Source organism: Phoxinus phoxinus (assembly GCF_949152265.1).
Source record: "Phoxinus phoxinus genome assembly, chromosome: 8".
Taxonomy (NCBI): domain Eukaryota; kingdom Metazoa; phylum Chordata; class Actinopteri; order Cypriniformes; family Leuciscidae; genus Phoxinus; species Phoxinus phoxinus.
In genome coordinates, this window is record NC_136883.1 from 24,601,760 (window position 1) to 24,622,979 (window position 21,220).

At 39.2% G+C, this 21,220-nt stretch overlaps 1 protein-coding gene across 1 annotated transcript in view; it reads left to right on the forward strand.

The window, feature by feature from the left end:
• Positions 1-21,220, forward strand: part of pclob (piccolo presynaptic cytomatrix protein b) — a 108,558-nt gene that overhangs the window by 40,984 nt on the left and 46,354 nt on the right. The window lies entirely within an intron of this gene.

The window sequence follows — 21,220 nt, forward strand, 5'->3', positions numbered from 1 at the left end:
AATGCAGCCTATTTGAAGGTGTCTAGAGAATAAGCTCTTTCGATGTCTTTCATGTGTTTTAGCTCTTATGTATTGATGACTAATCAGCCGATATGCTTGGGTGCATGAGTCTGACAGACAGAAAATCTGTGCTGGTGGGTTCTCCAATGTGCAGTTCATAACCTCTGTTATGCCCACTCATGCTCCAGATGGCTCTTTCCAAATTATTGTAATTTTACTAAAACTCTACAAGGGCTGAGGATGCAGCAGAAGAGCCAATAAATGCATTAGCGCTCTGCAGGGACCAATGACTGATTGGCATTCTTTCAGGTTCAGCCAATAACGGCCAGTGTAGATTGAGTCAACAAAACCTTGCTAAGAAATTATGTGACTTGTGAATCCAAAGCCTGGGAAATGAAAGTGGGCACTATTGTCCCTTGGTGATTTAGAACTCATAATAAATTAAACGATTTAAGAATTAAAAGCTTGTAAAATGGGAGTGGGCAGTAGTCTGTGATGATTTAATACTGCTGTTTGTGTGCAAAACAAGTCAATTTCAAATAAGTTTTAAAATTATGCATTCGCTCTGCATTGCAAATTTGGACAAACTTTTATTTGGCGAGTTGCCCAGGCCTAAGCTTGGAGAGCAGAGGCGGTTATCTGCATGAGTGGTATTTATGAAATCATAGCTTCATGCTAATGCTGAAACGTGCTGAGCGCTGACTCTGAGGGAAGAATCCCTGTGTTTGGACAAAATGTGTGATTACGTAACAGGCTGATTGAAGAGAGCCACAGCTCACAGCACACTGTGTTCAAGTGATTGAGGGGTTGTGCAATATATACCCCTCAACAACCATAATATGATAGGATCGGCAGCAGCTAGGAAATGGGGAGGGGGTGTGCCTCCTGATATCGCAATAAATTGAGCAAATTTTGAGTGTGGAGGTTGGGTGTAGACTAGGGTATATCAAGTTTTTTTTTTTTTTAACGATATGGAATGAGGCAATACCGTAAATATCGATACAGTAGTTTGATACGAGCACATCTGAAAAATAGCAGATGACACAGTGTGAGCTGCTGCAGTGAAAGTACATAGTACAATTTATCCTAAACATGACACAAGTTTATATTAATGGCTTCAAAATAACTGGTAAGATATAATTAACAAGTTTAAAGCAGCTTGCCCTGTCAGATGCTCTGACAGATATGTTGCTGACTGATAGATAAATACTTGTGCTGTTTAATGTTAATCTCCGCTAAAATTCAAGCTTCCGTGAATTCCGCCACCGCTCTGCGCATGCGCACCAAACAGATGGAGCACAATAGGATAGTATAATCGCAATAATTCTGACTAAAATATACATTGCTAAAATATTTGTTGTTGGAGACAATAAATGTGCCATATGTGGAATTTTAAACCTACAAGTAAGTATATTTTTATGAAAGTGACCATTATAATCAATGCAGGCTAATATAATTCATTTGTGCTTTTTGTTTTTATTTTCATTTTTAGTTTAGCCTTTAGTCAACTTAAAAACAAAAGCATTACTTTTTGTTTTTAGATTTTAATGTTACAATGTTAGAATGTAATGTGATTTTAACCACCTTTTTGCACATAATAACAAAAAAATACAGATATATTTAATATTTATCTTATTTTATTTTTATGTATTTTTTGTCCATATCACCCAACCCTTGGAGGGTAATCAAATGTTTACTTTGTGCGAGTGGACTGATGGACTAAAGCTTCCACGCCATCCGCAGTGTGAGCATGGCCACATGCACATGTCAACCATCCAAGTTTATGCTAATGTGACTTCCTGTGCTTGTGACCCTAACAAGCTGTGTTCATTGCTTTCATCAGAGCTGTGATTGTGGAAGTAATTTAATAAGAGAACGGTTTGATTTATGGATTGGTGGATTATTACTGCACACTGAAGAAAATGGCATGCAATGATTGTTTGTTCTGTGTACTTCTGTCAGTGGCACACTGAAAATCCTATACAATCATAGCATCGCTGATGGTGATTTGTTGTTGTTGTTGTTGTTGTTGCTTTTCAATACTTTTCAATGCTGAAATGTTTCTATTTCATATTTTTTTTAGATTTCAGTTACTTGGAAAGTAAATAGGATGGGAAGGAGATTAAAAATTTAAACTAATCAGTAAACAATTGCTGTGCCAGAAAAGCAGTTTACCCGCTAAAATATACTCCCAACAGCAGCTTCATTCTCACAAACTACAGAAGCTATTTTGACAGTTAGCTTGCATCTCGATTTCTATCTGCTTTGCATGCCAATCAACAGTCGCATATGATCCACTGTTTCCTGATATTGAGGATCTGTGCAAATACATTTATGCCCCATCTTTGTAATCAGTATATTTGCAGCTTAATGTGCCAGTGTGCAGTGTAGAAACAGCTGTACATAGGCAAATTTAACTATAATATAATTGGCTCAGTTGGGGTGTACACGGTGTACAGTACACCAGTGTCTTCTGCAAGTTCATTTAAAGGACAATATCATCTGATGGAAAAAGTATGCATTAGACTATTATGTAGAAATTTTTTCTGTTAGTGGATATTTGCAGTGTTTCGATAAGGGTTACATTTAGTAGTTTATAAATATGTATTGTATTCAGAATGAACACATTGTTCCTGAAGTGTTTTTAGTTAGAACAAATTGAGTTTGATATTGATTTTTGACCCTTTATTCTCGAATCCTTCTTCCCATGGAGCCACACTGTCTAGAACATTTTCTAATTTTATATTTAAAAAGACTATGTGTAAAAGATGGCCACCTTAGAAACAGACAGCCTTGCATTTTTATGTGCTAAATCATATTTGGCATTGCACTGTCACCCTGCCCTTTTGGAAATGACACAGTCAGTCTCTTGTAATATGCCCTTAACATGAGCCTTTGACTCTGGCCTCTACAATCCTGCACCTTCACACAAGAAAACAGCCCCCGTGCTTCTGATGTTAAACGAAAAATACAGTGTTTGCCCAAATAACCTTTTGAAGGACATTGCATATTCACATATCTGTCATGTGTAAAGCTAAGAGCATAGCTTCAAATGCTGATGCATGATATTAAGATATTTAGTGATATGCTGTGTCCGCATCTGGCACACCGTTGGCTAAAAATAGCTTTAGATTTTTATCTACCTCAGCTAGCGTTGTGACAGCGGCTCCAAGAAAGCTGTCGCTGGACCCAAGGGGACTTGGGTAATTTTGGATGCCATCTAACAGCCTATGCTTATATCTACTTTTTGCAATCACAGATTTTGCTTGAAAAACATAAAATTAATAATTTGTTATTTATGTACAATAGAATCATGTTGTTATATTTAGGTGAATTATAAGTTACTTTAATGTTAGAGTGATTATCTGTAATGATCTTATAATGATAGTTAAGGTTTCTTGCACCAAACAAGATATTTAGTTCCAGTGATATCCTGCAACTAGCCAAGCAACTGCCATTAAGATGAATTGGAATGCTAATCAATAGCTTTCTCCGGGTTTTATAGATCTCCCTTTTTTCTCATATCAGAAATCGAACCATTTCCAGTTTATTTAGTGCAGCTTTTATTTCCAAAGATGGTCTATTTGTACTTGAGATTAAGCTTTCAGACCCATCCAGTTGTTAATATAGCTAGGCCTACTGTATACGAAACTCTTATTGCAAAAGAGAAATTCAATTTCGTATATGACCCCTTTAAAGAACAGAGTGTTCTGTTTTCTTGAATGCAGTAATGGGTTGAGCAGCGGTGGTTACTGTCTGCTGTGTTTCCTCATTGTTCCTCTGGTGGTAATACACTGGTGCCCAGCTGTGCCCGAGAGAGTTCTGTGTATTCTCTGTGGGACTGAGTTTTCTATGACATGTCATTAACACGAAACAATGCTCTGATGGTTTACACTACATGGCCATTGTCACCACACACACACACACACACACACACACACACACACGCACACACACAAGCGTGCACACACACACACACACACACACACACGCGCGCGCGCGCGCACACACGGTTTCTCTCACCTATTTCTCCTTTTAGTCTTGAGTCTAGTCTAGTCACATGTGTGAGTGTTTTGGTGTGTCTGTGTGTTTGTGCCCTAGATGCTTTATGCACAGTAATATGATCATCCCAATGGCGCAGTGCGTGGAAAGGAGTTCAAGGTGTGTTCTGCTTGCTAATATATGATGTTGATTATTCTGAGACTCTGAGAGGCACGTAAAACCCGCTAGACTAATTTAATGCCATTAACTAACTCGTATTGAGTAGCCTCACCTGCAAGAGGCCAGAGTCATTCTTTTTATGGGGCCAAGCACCAATGGCACATATGTTGTTATGTATCCATTAGTCATCTTACTCTTCCTTTGCTGCTTGTTTGGCCTGTTTGTCTGCATTAATTCAATTCAATTCAATTCAAATTTATTTGTATAGCGCTTTTCACAATACATATTGTTTCAAAGCAGCTTTACAGAAAATGCATTTCAGAAATGCACATACAAAAATACAGTTAGTTAATCATAAATTTAGGGCATAACATATCGCCGCCGTTGGGTCGTCTCGTCACAGGCGTCGAGTCGTCTCTTTGGGGCATCTGAAGTCTCCATGAGGGGCTGGATACGTAACTGGAGCTGACGAACTCTATTTGAGTTATCTCGGGACAGGTGTCCCGAGATAACAACAAAAGAAGGCAGATGGGAAATAATTAGCGTAGCTGCTGTTCATAATATGAATGCATTTGATCTGATTTAACTGTAGTATAAAAGGTATGAGATGCATTATGTGAATGCTTGGCTAAAGAGATGCGTCTTTAATCTAGTTTTAAACTGGGAGAGCGAGTCTGAGCCTCGGACAATATCAGGAAGGCTATTCCAGAGTTTAGGAGCTAGATGTGAATACGCCCTCCCTCCTTTAGTGGACTTAGTTATCCTAGGTACGACCAGAAGCCTCGAATTTAGCGATCTTAAAGAGCGCGATGGATTATATGGCGATAGAAGATCTCTTAAATACACAGGAGCTAAACCATTTAGGGCTTTATAGGTCAGTAGCAATACTTTGTAATTGATACGGAACTTAATAGGTAACCAATGTAGAGATGATAAAATTGGTGTTATATGATCATATTTTCTTGACCTAGTAAGAACTCTAGCGGCTGCATTTTGGACTAACTGTAGCTTGTTTACTGAGGATGCAGGACAACCAGCTAATAAAGCATTACAGTAATCTAGTCTCGAGGTCATGAATGCATGAACTAACTTTTCTGCATCAGAAACAGAGAGCATGTTACGTAGCTTAGCAATGTTTCTAAGGTGGAAAAAGGCTGTTCTTGTGACATTTGAAATATGATTTTCAAAAGACAAGTTGCGGTCTAGTATAACACCCAGATCTTTTACTGTAGAGGATAAAGTAACAGGACATCCTTCTAGATTAAGGTTGTATTGTAAGAGGTTTTGTGGGCAGTTTTTTGGACCAATCAGTAATACCTCTGTTTTATCTGAATTTAATAGAAGAAAATTACACGTCATCCAATATTTTATATCTTTAACGCACTCTGTCATTTTAGATAATTTAGTGTTATCATCTGGTTGTGATGAAATATATAATTGAGTGTCATCAGCATAACAGTGGAAACTTATTCCATGTTTTCTTATAATATTACCAAGTGGCAGCATATAAATTGAGAATAGCAGAGGGCCTAATACAGATCCTTGCGGCAATCCATAATTTACTGACGTTATCTTTGATTTTTCCCCATTTAAATGGACAAAATGGTAACGGTCTGATAGGTACGATCTAAACCAGCTTAATGCCTGTCCCTGAACACCAGTGTAATTTTGAAGTCGATCTAAGAGTATTTTATGATCTATAGTGTCGAACGCAGCACTAAGATCGAGTAAAAATAGTATTGAGATACAGCCTTGGTCAGAAGCTAAAAGTAAATCATTTGTAATTTTAACGAGTGCAGTTTCTGTGCTATGATGTGGCCTGAATCCAGACTGAAACTTTTCATAGATATCGTTTTCTTGCAAGAAAGAGCACAATTGAGCGGACACAACTTTTTCTAGTATTTTAGACATAAATGGAAGATTTGAAATGGGTCTGTAATTTGCTAGGTTATTTGGATCTAATTGTGGTTACTTAATAAGAGGTTTTTATAACTGTCAGCTTGAACGTTTTTGGAACATGTCCTAAAGATGGAGACGAGTTAATAATATTGAGAAGAGGCTCGTCCACTACAGGTAACACTTCTTTCAGTAGTTTAGTGGGTATTGGATCTAATAAACATGTTGTTGTTTTAGATGCAGTGATAAGTTTATTTAGCTCTTCCTGTCCTATAGTTGTAAAGCGCTGTAGTTGTTGTTGAGGGGTGATAATTGAGGCTGAATCATAAGACGCTGTCAAAGATTGTACATTTACAATTGTATTTCTAATGCTTTCTATTTTCTCAGAGAAGAAATTCATGAAATCATTACTACTAAAATGTAACGGAATATTTTGGTCAGGTGATGTCTGTTTATGTTAGTCTAGCCACAGTGTTGAATAAAAACCTTGGATTATTTTGGTTATTTTCTATTAGTTTGCGGAGATGCTCAGCCCTGGCTGCTTTTAGAGCCTTTTTATAACGTGACATACTGTCTTTCCACGCAATTCTAAAGACCTCTAAATTAGTTTGTTTCCATTTGCGCTCTAAGTTACGAGTTTCTCTCTTGATAACATGCGTAGCACTGTTGTACCATGGTGCTTTAGTTTTCTCTCTAACCTTTTTTAATCTAATTGGTGCAACAATTTCTAATGTACTAGAGAGAATGGTGCTCATACTGCTAGTCATTTCCTCTAGTTCATCTGTTATTTTGGGTTCACTGAGGAGCGGAGATAGATCAGGTAAGCTATTCAATAATCTATCTACAGTGGTTGGAAGGATTGTTCTACCTGGTCGATAACGCGGCGCAACATGACACATTTCAGCTGTATGTAGTATGCAAGTTACCATGTAATGATCAGTGACGTCATCACTTTGCGGTGTAATATCTATATCGGTTGAATCGGTTCCATATGATATAATTAAATCTAGAGTATGATTAAGACGATGAGTGGGACCACTAACGTTTTGCTTGACCCCAAAGGAGTTTAGTAAATCTGTAAACGCAGCCCCTAACGCATCATTTGTGTTATCAACGTGTATGTTGAAATCTCCAACAATTATTGCCTTATCGACATTGACTAATAGATCTGCGAGAAAATCTGCAAACTCTTTTAGGAAATCCGCATAGGGCCCTGGAGGTCTATATACAGTTGCCAAGGCTAGAGATAATAGAGATTTCTTTTTTTACATCTAAAAGCGTCACATTTAGCACAAGTACTTCAAACGAATTAAACCTGTGACCTGTTTTCTGAGTAACATTAAGAATATCTCTATAGATTGTTGCAACACCGCCGCCACGACCAATCAGACGGGGCTCATGCTTATAACAGTATCCTGGCGGAGTGGACTCATTAAGACCGAAATAATCATTTGGTTTAAGCCAGGTTTCAGTAAGACAAAGTACATCGAAGTTATTATCTGTGACCATTTCATTTACAATAACCGCCTTAGGTGTAAGCGACCTAATGTTTAGAAGACCTAGCTTTAGACATTGTTTTTGTTCAGTAATATTGAGATTTTCTGGTTTAATCACAATTAGATTTTTCTTAGATCCTGCAGTAGATTTATTATTTGGCCTCACTAAACGAGGAATAGACACAGTTTCTATATAGTGTTCTACACTGGTACTTATATCAAAAGGTTAATTTGGGACAGCAAAGAATGTGATTTGGACTTTGACTTACTAGTCATATGGTGTGTAACGTCTTGGAGATGTTGTCCGACAGAACAGCCGCTCCGACTCTGCTGGGGTGCAGGCCATCAGCACGGTAGAGCCTAGGTCGCTCCCAAAACAGATTCCAATTATTTACAAAGAGCAGTCTCTGTTCATTACACCATGACATTAACCATTCATTTAGTGCAAACAATCTACTGAACCTTTCTTGTCCTTGTCGGTACGTGGGAAGCGGTCCAGACACGACAATCTTTGCTTCAGGCGATGTTCTGCGTACCGTCTCGATCAGGCTCCTGTAGTCCCTCTTCAGAACCTCTGTCTGCCGCAGCCTGATGTCGTTCACCCCCGCGTGCAGCACGACAGCTCCGACGCGCTCGTCACCGTTCAGGATCTCGGGAACCTGCGCAGCGACATCGAGAACACGAGCACCAGGAAAGCAGTGAGTGCGCACCATACCTTTACCTGAGGTAGCGCGGACATGCCGGACGATGGAACTGCCGATGATCACAGCGTCGTCGCGTTCCGTCTCGCGAAGAGGGGAGAAGCGGTTCCGGGTGGAGATCTCGAAGACCGGGAGGGGCGGAGAGGTCCTTGCTCTGGTCCTGGCTCGTGTCTTCCGCTGTGGAATCATCCTGGGCCCATGGTGCTGTGTCGGTGCCGGGGTGAATGAGGGCAGGAATGCTCGGGTCCTGTGCAGAGAAATACACGGAGTAGAGGAGGCCGGAGTCTAAAAGTTACTAACCATTGACTTGTGGTGATCGCGCGTGATGCTTCAAGCGCTGATCGTCGGTCTCGCAGCTCGGCCTGCCTCCCCAGCAGATCACGGATCTGCTTCTCCACGGACTCCAGCTCCAGCTGAACCGAATGCAGCTCAAACGTGTCCTCACCTGCACTCAGAGGTAGACACACATCCGATATATTCGCCATTATAGCAGATGAACAATAAATTAGCAGTGATACTACCAATGTCACTACTAATTTAGGACTGGAATCATGGATAGAACCTGTATCCTTTCAGTGATACGAGTGTAAATAAGACGATCGATAGGCAAGGGCCGCGAGACCACGCGTGCAATGCTAGCGGGCTAACGTTAAAGATAGTAACGGAAGTTCGGAAAGTTGGATATAACTAGCGATATCAAAGCAATCCGATTGTTTTTTTTATAAAGAGTAGTATCGGAGATATGTTAACACGCTGGAAAAATAGAAAATGCTCGTTTATAAATGTGTAAAGACGAAAATCAAGGATTTATGAATCAATTCGACGGAGCTCCAAACACAAACAACGCGCTCAGTCGCGACGCATGCGCAGTCGAAAGACGCTAAACATATGGTAAATCGTTGTGAAATTTAGCACACTGACTGAGGAGGGTCTTGTTATTTTTGATGGCAACATACCTCTACCAACAGGAGAAAGTTTTAGATACACTGCCATTAAAAAAGTTTTGGGTCAGTACGTATGATTTTTATTTTTATTTAACCTGTTAGCCTGAAGCGCCACTTTTGAAAAATCCCCAGAAATGGCATACCCAAACTAAAACAGATACAGTTCATGAACCCTTTGTACTAAAAGCATAAGTATGGTCTCATTTGAAAGCTTACACCTGGCACTTTATTGGAAATGTAGAATGAATTATTGTCATAATGAAAAAAAAAATATGAATAGCTTCAAAGTTGTGTAAGTTATTAGAAATTTATTTTTATGAAACATCTTCATGAAAATGAAATTGAAATTGAAGAATTGCACTCCAGCTAAAGACACATGTCTGACCATGTTATATTTAAAATTTGAAGGTGATTAGTCTAAAACTCTGTATTTAGTTAAATGTTTTTCAAGATTGTGTCAAATGACTTTATTTTGAATTGACTCTAAAATGCAAACTTGTGTTTATTGTCATCTATTAGCATCTATTCAGTCTATTGTCTCTATTGTTTTGTGGTGCAAACGAGCCCCATTCAGTGTCAGTCTCTCCTGCTCACATTCACACATCTCCAGCCTGCTTATGGCCCTAAATATGCTTTTCTTTTGTCTCCATTATAATGGCTAACGACTGGCTATTCACGCTGTTTCACCCCCTAATTTCTTTCATAGTTCTCACTTCACATTTGAAACTGTATCACTTCTCTTTTCACATCACTTTTCTCACTTCTTGACACTCCAGACTGGAGTAATGGCTGATGAAAATTCAGATTTGCCATAACGGATTCATTTAATTTCATACATTTTATTTTAATTTTTAAATATACTAAAATAAAACATTAAATGTAATATTATTCCACAATAGTTTTGTTTTACTGTATTTTGATCAAATAAATGCATCCGTGGTGAGCATAAGATAATTATTTCAAAAGCTTAGCTTAGATAACCTTTTAACCAAACTACATAGTATAATTTTCCACACTGATTCCCTGGATTCCAGTAATTTTAAAGCACTGATGATTTTAATTTATGCCAGATATATAATAATAATAAAAAAAGTAACCTCATCTAATAGTTTTCATTGAATTACCGTAAATGTTTTTGTTGTTTTATATACCAAACAATGTATGCCATATGTAAGGAAATTATTGACGATGGGCCATTTAATTATAAGAAAAATAATGCACACCTGAGGTGGTAATGCGGCCACAATGCGAAGCTGAGTTACATCTCAGGTGTGCATAGGGCTGGGCGAAAAAACATCCCTGAATTTTTCACAAAAAAAAACGATTTACGATTGAAATAGTAAATTTAAACTATTAAATGGCTTTCCTGAGGTAAACGAAACGTTGACTGTTCTCCAGCTGTTTATGGGCCTCTTTCCGCGGTTGAAAAACACTTGATCGACCGATTTTATAAAATTTCGGTAAGTTGAACTGTATCTTTCAAATTACCTATTGATCATTCGTGTTTATTTATTATTAACTAAGTTAGTAGTAACAGATGAGTTGGCAGCCTTGCAGATTCAGTTTGTAAATGTTTTTGGCGGGTGTGCTTGTGCTGCCGCGGCAGTGTTGCCAGACGTACGATAATTATCGTATTTGTACGATAATTTTGACCTCTGTACGATGTACGATCAATAATGAATAAAATCCCATAATGTACGATAATTTCAGAATTATCGTACATTTTAGTAAATTTTAGTGCGCACAAATTAGTAAAAAAATCTCCCGAAATCTAGATCGAGCAAGCAAGAGCGCGCGCACAGCAGAGAAAGGGAGCGAGAGACCTTGCGTGTGTGTGTGCTAGTGTGCGTGTGTGCCTCACGAAGCGCATGTAAGGACCTGATTTTTTTACAGTCTATGGTAAGGACCCAACCAAGCGAATTATTCAGACCCCCACGTTGGAGAATTCTGCGCATGTTTTCCTCGTGTACGATCATTTTCTTCAAAATACGATAATTTTGAGCTTCTGGTACGATACTTGGACATTTCCAATCTGGCAACACTGTGCCGCGGTCTTGTTCATTTGCCATGTTGTTTGTGTAGCTCTATGGCAAACGCGCTGAGCCCGTTCGGAACTACGGGAGCCCAGATGGATATTCGTTTAAGATGGATGGTCGACGGATATTAAAGAGAAAACCGATTTTCATTCAAACATATCGATGTAAACTACACATTCGAGTTAATCGATAAAATACATTTATCGCCCAGCCCTAGGTGTGCATTATTTTTCAATAATTCAGTGGCCCGCTTAATTCAATTATTCCACTTATACCATGGTTACCACACCTCAAAACATTGTTCAGATGATTTATTTCAAGACATTTGTCAGTTTCTTAAAACGCTCTTGTGTGTAGGACTAATTTCTTATGCATCTAATCCTACACCTCTGTTGCTAATTCCAAAATGTCATTTTAGAGCTAGTAACGGATGCTTGAGCCATTGATTGCAGACTAATGCAGTTATTAATGCAGAGAGAGAGAGAGAGAGAGAGAGAGAGAGAGAGAGGGTTATCAGGCATGTATGAATTACCTAATTTTGTGTCTCTCAACAGTGTTCAGTAAGTGTACAGTAAGTTTATCTGCTGCAATAACAACAACGTTATTACATTGCTAGTGTGAAATGTCTTGTAGCTTTTATGTTGTTAAACTAGTTTACTGATAAAATTGTTAGAGCAGCGCTGGCAACATGTAGGCCTATCTTCTCAATTGTGTGTCCGTACTGTATGTGTGTGTGTTTAAATGAGAGAGAGAGAGCGGGAGAAAGAGAGTGCTGTCTGTAGTACATAATAAAACCTTGTTTTGTGGCAAAAAAAACAAAACATGGAAATAATTGGTTGTTTTTATCCTATTGTTTACTAAATGTATTTGCTTGGTCAGTGTCATTGTGGAGGTGGATTTTGGATCTTTTTCTGTCGTAGGCTGTAAAGACCTTTGAAATAACTGAAATTATTTAGCGAAGAGATATGGAGCTGTAATTTGGTCATGTCATAAACTGCTCGAGGACGCAGACAGTGGTGATCCAAATGCAGGCTTTAATTAGAGGAGAATCCAGAGACAGGTACAAGGAAACAGGCAGGGGTCAAAACCAGGTAAGCAGTCCAATATCAGAAGTACAATGCAGGGAGAAGGCAAACGGGAAAACCAGATACAGGCAAAGAATCCAGGAACCGTGAAACTAGAAAATACAAAGGAACTCGGAAAACGCTGGGTAATGCAGTAAGACACAAACAATACTGAGCACTGGTGCAACGGGCCACTCAGGCTTAAGACAGGTGCGCTAAACAAGATAATAAAACAGGTGCATAAAATCAACATTAATCAGTCCAGAGTAAAACATAAAAATGAGTGAAACAGAGAAGGAGTGCCCCCCAGTGGCTCACGCGGGCACTCCAGCCGCTGATTGTCACAGGTCAAGACCTGCCTGGTACTACTTTAGCCATGCGTTTCCCTGAAAATAATTGCAACCCTGTGAACTCTCGTCAACCAATCAGATTCAAGCATCCAACAGCCCCGTAGTATAAAACCAAACAATTTACATGTACAAATTAAACAAATTATTTCATATTAAAACCGAACTCTGTCGTTAACACTATGCTTTAGGTCAAAAGCAATAACTGAACATCCAGTTAATGAATCTACAAGCCTTTGAACAGTTGTTTTCAAAACACTTGCAGTCGGCAGTTGTCATGACTACACAAATCTGCACAACCTTACAAGGTATATTCCACAAACTCTGCATTACAAAATTCCATTCCATTAGTGTGCTTTGCTCCATAATTGTTGCTTACAGCTATTTTTTTGTTTTGTTACTGCACATAGAAATAGATAAGAGAGAAGTACAGTATGTCATTTCTTTCTACAAAAGATATTGGGCTGTTTTAGAAAGATTCTAAAGCAAGCACAATTTTCAGGAATTGGACTGCAACAAATAAATGTAATTCTCTTAATATGTGACCTACACAGTCTTAATGACATGTATAGGCTGCACGCACCCCAACAATGAAATTGCCACCATCACAAATGCTGCAGGAATCAGACAGCTGCAGGAATAGATTCTTAAATGTAGACAGCAACTGTTGCCAAGTCAAAAAGGAGAGCTCCCCTGGAGGAGACGGTGGGTGTATAAATAGTCTGAGACAAGACTAGAGAGATGTACTATAACCTTTTTTTCCCTTCTCGCAAGCTGCTTTTAAACCAATGAGCTCTCTAGATGCCCCTAGCTGTGTGTCTGTGCATGTTTGGCTTTTTAAATGAGAGCAGTCAAGAGAACATCACTAAGGCGGAAACATGGATTATTTTGAGACACTCAGCATAGTTTGGTCATTTTTATAGAAAATTGGAAAGTAGTTTCATCTTCTGTCTTTCAACCACCTGAGATAAATTGCATGTCTTCAATTATACATTTTGCTGAGGCACGCAATAATAAAAGGAGGATATTGTTTTTTTTCTCTTCCCCTCTCTCTTTGTTTATCTGCTTTCTGTCACACCGGTGGGCGTTATGGGCTGGCTCTGTGCCGTCAGTGGCAAGCACTCTGCTTATTACAGATTAGTAGGTCAAGATTCTCTATTATCATTGGGCCTGATTTATTGGGATTGTACCGCTGCGAGGGTGGTTGAAAGCTCACTATATTAGCCAACTACAACCTTCGCCAAAGGCAGTTGCCAGGAATCAATACGGTGTCAGACGCAGCTCTGCAATGCTGTGGTCCCATGAAGGGAATAGCTCCTCCAATAAATAACTTTGGCTATAAATTAATCTTACTTCTCAAGTGCAAAATATGTTTCTGCTCTATAGTACAGGCAGGTTGACAATAAAACAAACCCTGGCTGATACTTACTAGGCTACTAATTTTATTTGACCTGGAATGTGCCATGAGATGTTTTAGAATATAATGCATTTATTTTTTTAAAGCTGCAGCTTGGAACACTGTTAGTCTGCATTCATTTACAGAGCTTCAGGGAGCAAGCATTTGCAGCAATGCATGTTGAATACAAAGTGTTATTATCCTAATGGCTTTTGGCATTGCAGATTGCACTGCCCTTAGCAGATGAATGCTAGAGCTATATCTTAAGGAGCTCTTAAGAAAAAACGCAATTCTCTAGATGGCTGCTTTGGAGAGAAACAGGTTGCGGGGAATGTAGCTTGAGCATTGTTTCAGCTATTGAAACTATGCAACTCTTTTGGCTAAGCCATTCTCTATTACTCATGGCTAGTTGAATTTGAGGTAATTTAACAGATTAGAACATGGTAAAAGGTCAGATATCTCCTAAGGCTTGATGCGTCTTATTTTCAGAGAGCTGATGTGTTTTTCTCTTGGGTTAATCACGGAGAACAATGGCCTATGTGGGGACCGTTTCCAGGCCTGCTGGCCATCGCTAGTTGTCTATAATTTAAGAGGACTTTGCATGGAGTGCAGCCAGGCTTGGCTGGTTCAGAACCAGCTGCGGCAGGCACATAGATGTATTTGCGCAAAAGGACCAGCTAATGACACTACTCATGGTCATTGTGCTAGGATGCTAACAATGCAACATAAAATTAGGGTAAGGACAGACAGGAACATTGGGCATAATACAGCAGTAAACACTAGTGTAGCTATTAGTCTCATACTTAGAGAACCACTGTGGTTGGAGATGTTCATGTGTTAATTTCCCCCCTCTATATTTTTTATGTTATGTTTGCATTTGTTGTATTATTAAATGGTATTTTTTAAGTACTGGATGTTAAACCTTATTATAAATACTTTATTGCTCATGAAACCCCTCTTACTCAGCATTGCCCTTGAGGGCTGAAAACAAACACAAATAATTTGTTTCTTTACAGTGTTCCCATGGTCCTGGCAAACCCCAAAATATGAGAACATTTCAAAAGAGTGATTTCCATGCATGGAAGAGTAAATTTAATAGCATGGTAGTCAATACAGTTTTTATATAGTCAGTATGTCAGTGTTCTGTCACTTCTGTCTAGTCTATTTCTTGGTTTTGTGACAGAGCCCTGACTCTCCTGTTTTGTCTTGTCTGTGCCTTGTTTCATGTGCTTTCATGTCATGTTTTGTCTTGTGCTGTGTTGCATGCAGATTATGTTTATCACTGACTGCATGCTTTCATATTGTCATGTTTTGTGTGGACACGTGGCTTGTCATGCGTGCTTCCTTGTGCCATGTGCTCTCCTGTCGATTGTCTAACCCTGCCCATCTTGTTACCTGATTATTGGTTCATTTGCCCCACATATCCTCCCTCGTTACCTGCCTTGTTCGCTCCCTATTTACTCTCCCTGTGTTTTCAGTCCTGTCCTGGATCGTTGTTTAATGTAACCTCTTGTGTCAAGTCAAAGCCAAGTCAAGTCTAGTCTCGTTTCCCCCTCGGGGTAGTTTGTGTTTTTGTCTTGTTTTTTATTAAATAAAAGCTCATCAACACCTGAGTCCTCGCTCCTTTCACCACCACCCAACCCTGACACAGTATTCCAACTATGTATATATCAACTGTATGTAGGGCTGGGTATTAGGGCTGCCCGATTAATCGCAATTTCTATGTAATCGCACTTAAACCGATTTGGCTTATCACGATTTTTAAATCTTTAGAGATAGTATTATTATTAATTAAATCAGCAAGTTGCATTTACACTACAAGGCCTGGTAGTTCTCTGATTTTCTCCTGTATGTGTGAGAGTGTCTGAAAAGCATGTTTGCATGATTGTTCACTAGTGTGTTTCAAAAAAACTCATGGTCAATCAGAGTACAGGATTTGTTGTTCTTATTCTTATGTTGACTGGATTTTACTTGCTAACTGTAACTTTGGTCACAATGTCCCCAAAATGGATTTGTTTGTGCTTTTTTGTTCTGTGAAACATTTGAGATGCATGGTGTATGTATGTCCTTATCCCCATATATCCAGTGTCAAATGTGAAACTAATAAAAATAAAAACCCAATCTTTCAAGAGAACTCACGTTGCGTCGAGATGACGCTATGGGAACGCTCTGCGTGATTGCGTCGTGAATCACTTGTGAAAGCAGTCTAATGAAATATAGGCAGGTGACGTCATGGCAGGAAGCTATAAAGCGCACCCAGACCAAACATTGTCAGTTTCTGTGTCTTCAGCAGGCACTGTGTGTGAATCTGTCTCAATCTATTTATTGTTGTTTGTCCACAAATATATATCTAGACAGGAATATAATGGCGAGCAAACAGCATTTTGCATTCAGCTCCCTGTCCTTGCTTAATTACGAGTGGGGGTACACATAGGGGTGTGCGATATCACGGTTTTTGATCGTGGACGATTAAAATGTCTCCACGATCTGCTTTTGAAGAAATATCGTAGTGTCGTGCATTCTATCAGTTGCAGTTCTGGCGCCTCCGTCTCAACATACTGAACAGCGTGATGTATATTCACATCAAATGTTAACGCAGAGGAACGGGACAATGCAGTTCACAAAAGTTCATTATTTGCATGTGCTTTAAAGCCTTGCTGGTTAAACATGTCATTCATGTGCTGATGCGCTGTTCTAACATGCGCTTTTCTGAGCGCATACACCCGACGCGCACATGCACTAAAAGCCTGTCTAACAGTGTCTGGTTACTGGACTAAGTTATCTTTCGAGTCTTATTGCGCACTATACACACAAGGTTTACATAAACAAAGTTGGTTATGTCTAAAGTGAAAGCAAACAGAGAAAATTGAGAGAAAATCTGCTTGTCAAATTCGTGTATATTAGACGCGTTGCGTGCTGGTCTTAAAGCGACAGTAGCCCAATAGTAAACATGCTACCACTTGTCCTTAAAGGGATAGTTCACCCACAAATTTAAACCCACGTTCTTCCAAATAACTTTTATTTTCAACAGAAGAAATGAACGTATTCAGGTTTAAAACAACTTGAGAGAGTAAAAGATGACAATTGATAATTTTGGGAGAACTATTCCTTTAATGTTAATAAAACAACAAAACACAAAGAGGAAATCACTCACTGTTCTTGACTGAGAACTTTATTAGTAGCTTTAATAAGAATCAATGTATAATTTATACAGTGAAGTCTATGTTGTGTTCTATTTTCATATTTGTTAATTTAATTACTTTCTTCAATGCTACTGTTACCTACTGTAGCTGAAAAAAAACAAAGCACTGTTTATTTCATTTGTATATTAAGTTGTGTATACGTGTAATGTGTATCTTTGTTCTTAATTTTAATAACAAAGAAAATAATGACAAATATCTTTATATTCACCACTTTGGCCTAAATGTCTGCCATTCTTTTTATTTTATATTTTGTTAACTAAGGCTTTGTTTTTAAAATAGGGATATTAGTTTGTCTGTAATGCTCAGTCACTTGCAAAATAGTAAAACCAACATGAAAAAGAATCATGATAAAATCGTGATTTTCCTGAAAAAAATTGTGATATTATATTTTTGCCATATCGCCCACCCCTAAGTACACGCAATTTATGTGTTGTTTGTTTGGGAGTAAAGCATGCACAGTCAGCTCTAGTAAAAGGGCTGACAGTGTTCATTCATAAATTCCCGACGTGTTACATATGGTAAATGGTAAATGGACTGCATTTATATAGCGCTTTCACAGACCCAATGGCCACCAAAGCGCTTTACATTGCCTCACATTCACCCATTCACTCACTCATTCATACACCGACGGCGGTGTCAGCCATGCAAGGCGCCATCCAGCTCGTCGGGAGCAGCTGGGGTTAGGTGTCTTGCTTATGGACACCTCGACACTTGGTCAGGTGGAACCGGGGATTGAACCACCAACCTTTCGGTTTGTAGACAAACCTACATGAACCACTGAGCCACTGCCGCCCCATACATATGCACTATCAAGAGTTTTAGCTCTGCTCCTGTTGGCTTTCTTCTCTAGGGAAGAAAGTCAATAAATATTATTTGGCCCTGATCTCGCGTTTGCTGATGCAGCGCATAGATTAGGGTTCTGCAATAAAGATTCTCTGACTTGATCTCTGATCTCGCATTTGCCGAGGAAGCACGTGGGTCTGCATCTCTGCAATAAGACTCTAATGGCTCAGATCGAGCATTTGCCGAGGCAGCACGTAGATTATTTATCTGCATCTCTGCAATCAGAATCTAGTGGCTCAGATCGAGCGTTTGCCGGGCCTGCACCTGCAATAAGAATCTAGTGGCTCAGATCGAGCGTTTGCAGAGGCAACATGTAAATAATGGATTTTCTCTTATGATTGTGTGCAAACTAATTATGTGTTTGCAGACTATTATTTATGGTTATTTTTGTGTTTGAGATTATAATATTATGAATTTAATTTTGAGAAATTAAATGAAATATTTGTCTGGCTTTGAAAGTAGATAATAATAAATAATATATTAAATCTTTCATCCTCACCAAGTTCTCTATCTGATTGATTTCTGGCTGTGTTTTATTGTGATTAAATTAAATAGATATCTGAGGAGTTACATGTCTGCATTATTATACTACTAAGCCTTTCAGCCAGGCCGTGTTTACTTGTCTGGTTGATATTTAGCTGCATTTAATTTTTGAGAAAATTAAATAATATGTACCCATCTGATCTTTGAGGAGTTAGATGTCGGTATTAATATACTATTCAGCCAATCATCCAGACTGTGTTTACTTGTCTGGTTGATCTTTGGCTGCATTTAATTCTGAGGAAATAAATGGTGACATTCCTGGGGGGAAATGAATAACACGTCATTATACGGTGCCTATCTCCCTTCGGTGCCCTCAGGGGCCGTTCTGCCAACCCCATCACCTTCTGCCAACCCATCATCTCCAGCGAGTTCTAGTCTCAGACGAGCCCTTATCTCTGTGTCCGCCTGGAAATGTAATGGCGCTGGGATTCTTTCCATGATTAGGTTTATAGTAGATGCTTACATGCCCTAGTTATGTGGAAGAAGCCTTGGTTCTTGTCTCATGGTCCTGTGCTGGGAGCTTCTTTTTGTAGCTTAAACTCATTTTGGCACTTAATCACCTGGTGATGATGGCTCAGGCTCTACATCCCTGGGCACCAGATTCAGCAGACATCCTGTCAAGGCACGGGCTTAGGCCCAGGGAAGGGAGACTCCATCCCGAGGTGGTGGAGCTCATAAGGAGTTGCAGACATGGATGTACTACGAGTTATGAAAGTGTGGGTTTGGCCTCTCAACTGAGGTTGTTGAGGCCACAAACACTCTAAAGCTCCCTGCACAGGAAACAAACCGGTTCCCTCCGTGGTGCGTTGGAGCAGGAGGAGTATGGTGGCTTTGTAGCCTTGTATTAGGGGTATCCCTACAAGAGGTGTGTGATGCAGCGGGCTGTTCCTTTCCACACACACTCGTCGGGTTTACAACCTAGTTTTGGGCTTAACTCCTGGGTCCCAGGTGATTCTGTCTTTGTTGTGCTCGCCTGATTTCACTCAAGACATTCCCACAGCGTCATCTCGACGCAACGCGAGTTCCCTTGAAAGGGAACACCTCAGTTACGAGTGTAAAGAGGGAAGAGGGAATGAGACATAGCGTCACCCTGCCATACTTCCGGCGTGCCTGTGATCGACTTGCTTCAACCTATCAGAAGTTGACAATGTTTGGTCTGGGTGCACTTTATAGCTTTCTGCCATGACATCACCCGCACCTATACGCCATTGGGCTGATTGCACAGGTGCTTCACGACGCAGTCACACAGAGCGTTCCCACAGCATCATCTCGACGCAACGTCTCGTTCCCACTTCCCTCTTCAGGGAACGAGGTTACAGTCGTAACCGAGGCGTTTTTTCCTATAGAAATATAAATCACCCAGAAATTCTTAATATAGTATTTGTTATTCAGGGACGCTGGCATTTCTTCCCAAATGCTTCAGCAGATGTAATTGATCTCAGAGAATGATGTCTCTTCTTGACTGCTCTTTGTAGAATGAATGTAATCTATTTATTAGAATGAAGGAACTGTCTTCTTAAGACAGATTAGTCGTGTAGTCATTCAGGCAACAGACTGAGCTAATATATTTTATAAATACGTAGTTTTGTGCACCCCTGTTTAGTACCTTGATTAAGCACTTTTTGGATATTTTCTAGTTTGTAGTGCCCACAATCCTGTTTTTTTGTTTTTGCTGTTTTGTTTATGTGCCATGATCAGCAGCACTCTACATTTCCTTCAAGCAGTAATGACAAGCAGCAGTGATGAGGACATTCACAAATTTGTACATACTGAAAAAGAGGATTGGTTTCTTTTATGGTTAATTCATCTTCTGATTGGTCTCCCTGCTTCTCCTGATTTGCATATGCATAAGCCAGTCAAGTTATCAGTTAGTGTCGATGATTGGACCTTTTACTGAAACCACAGCCAGTATTAAAATGAGTTTCATTTCTTTTTTCTCATTTCTTTTTGCAACCATGCATTTCTGTTCATGTAATGGCTGTGTTTGTTAGTTAATTTATCTTGCTCTAATAGATACATTTGCATATCTAGTTTGTAGTAGGCAAGTAGTTATCTGGTATATCCTGTTCATATTTTTTGTATTATTTACTGGATTTATTAAGTACTGGATGTTGAACTTTATTAGAAGCACTTTATTCCTCATGAAGCCTATCTTGCTCAGCAGTGCCCTTGAGGGATTTTCCTCACTAAATAGGCTACTCTTGGAGGTTGCCTCACCAATGTGCCATTACTACACATTATTCACACATTGCCCAAATTCAAGAACCAATTCAAGAACTACAAAGCTTTTCCAAACACTTGCTCTTTATTAAAATAAAGAGTATCTTTGTAGGTTAAAATATAATTTATTTTGTCTTTAGTTTTACTTTTACACTTTTTTTAAAGGGGTGGTTGATTTTGATTTCACTTTTCTAACTTTAGTTATTGTGTAATATTGCTGTTTGAGCATAAACAACAAGTTACATGCATGTCACTCTGTAGGAATCTTACAACAGTTCCCACATGAGCGATTTTATAGACTATCATGACAGAATATGCTAATCAAGGACTTGAAGATAGTTAACTCCACATCAGCAACATAAATTCATCA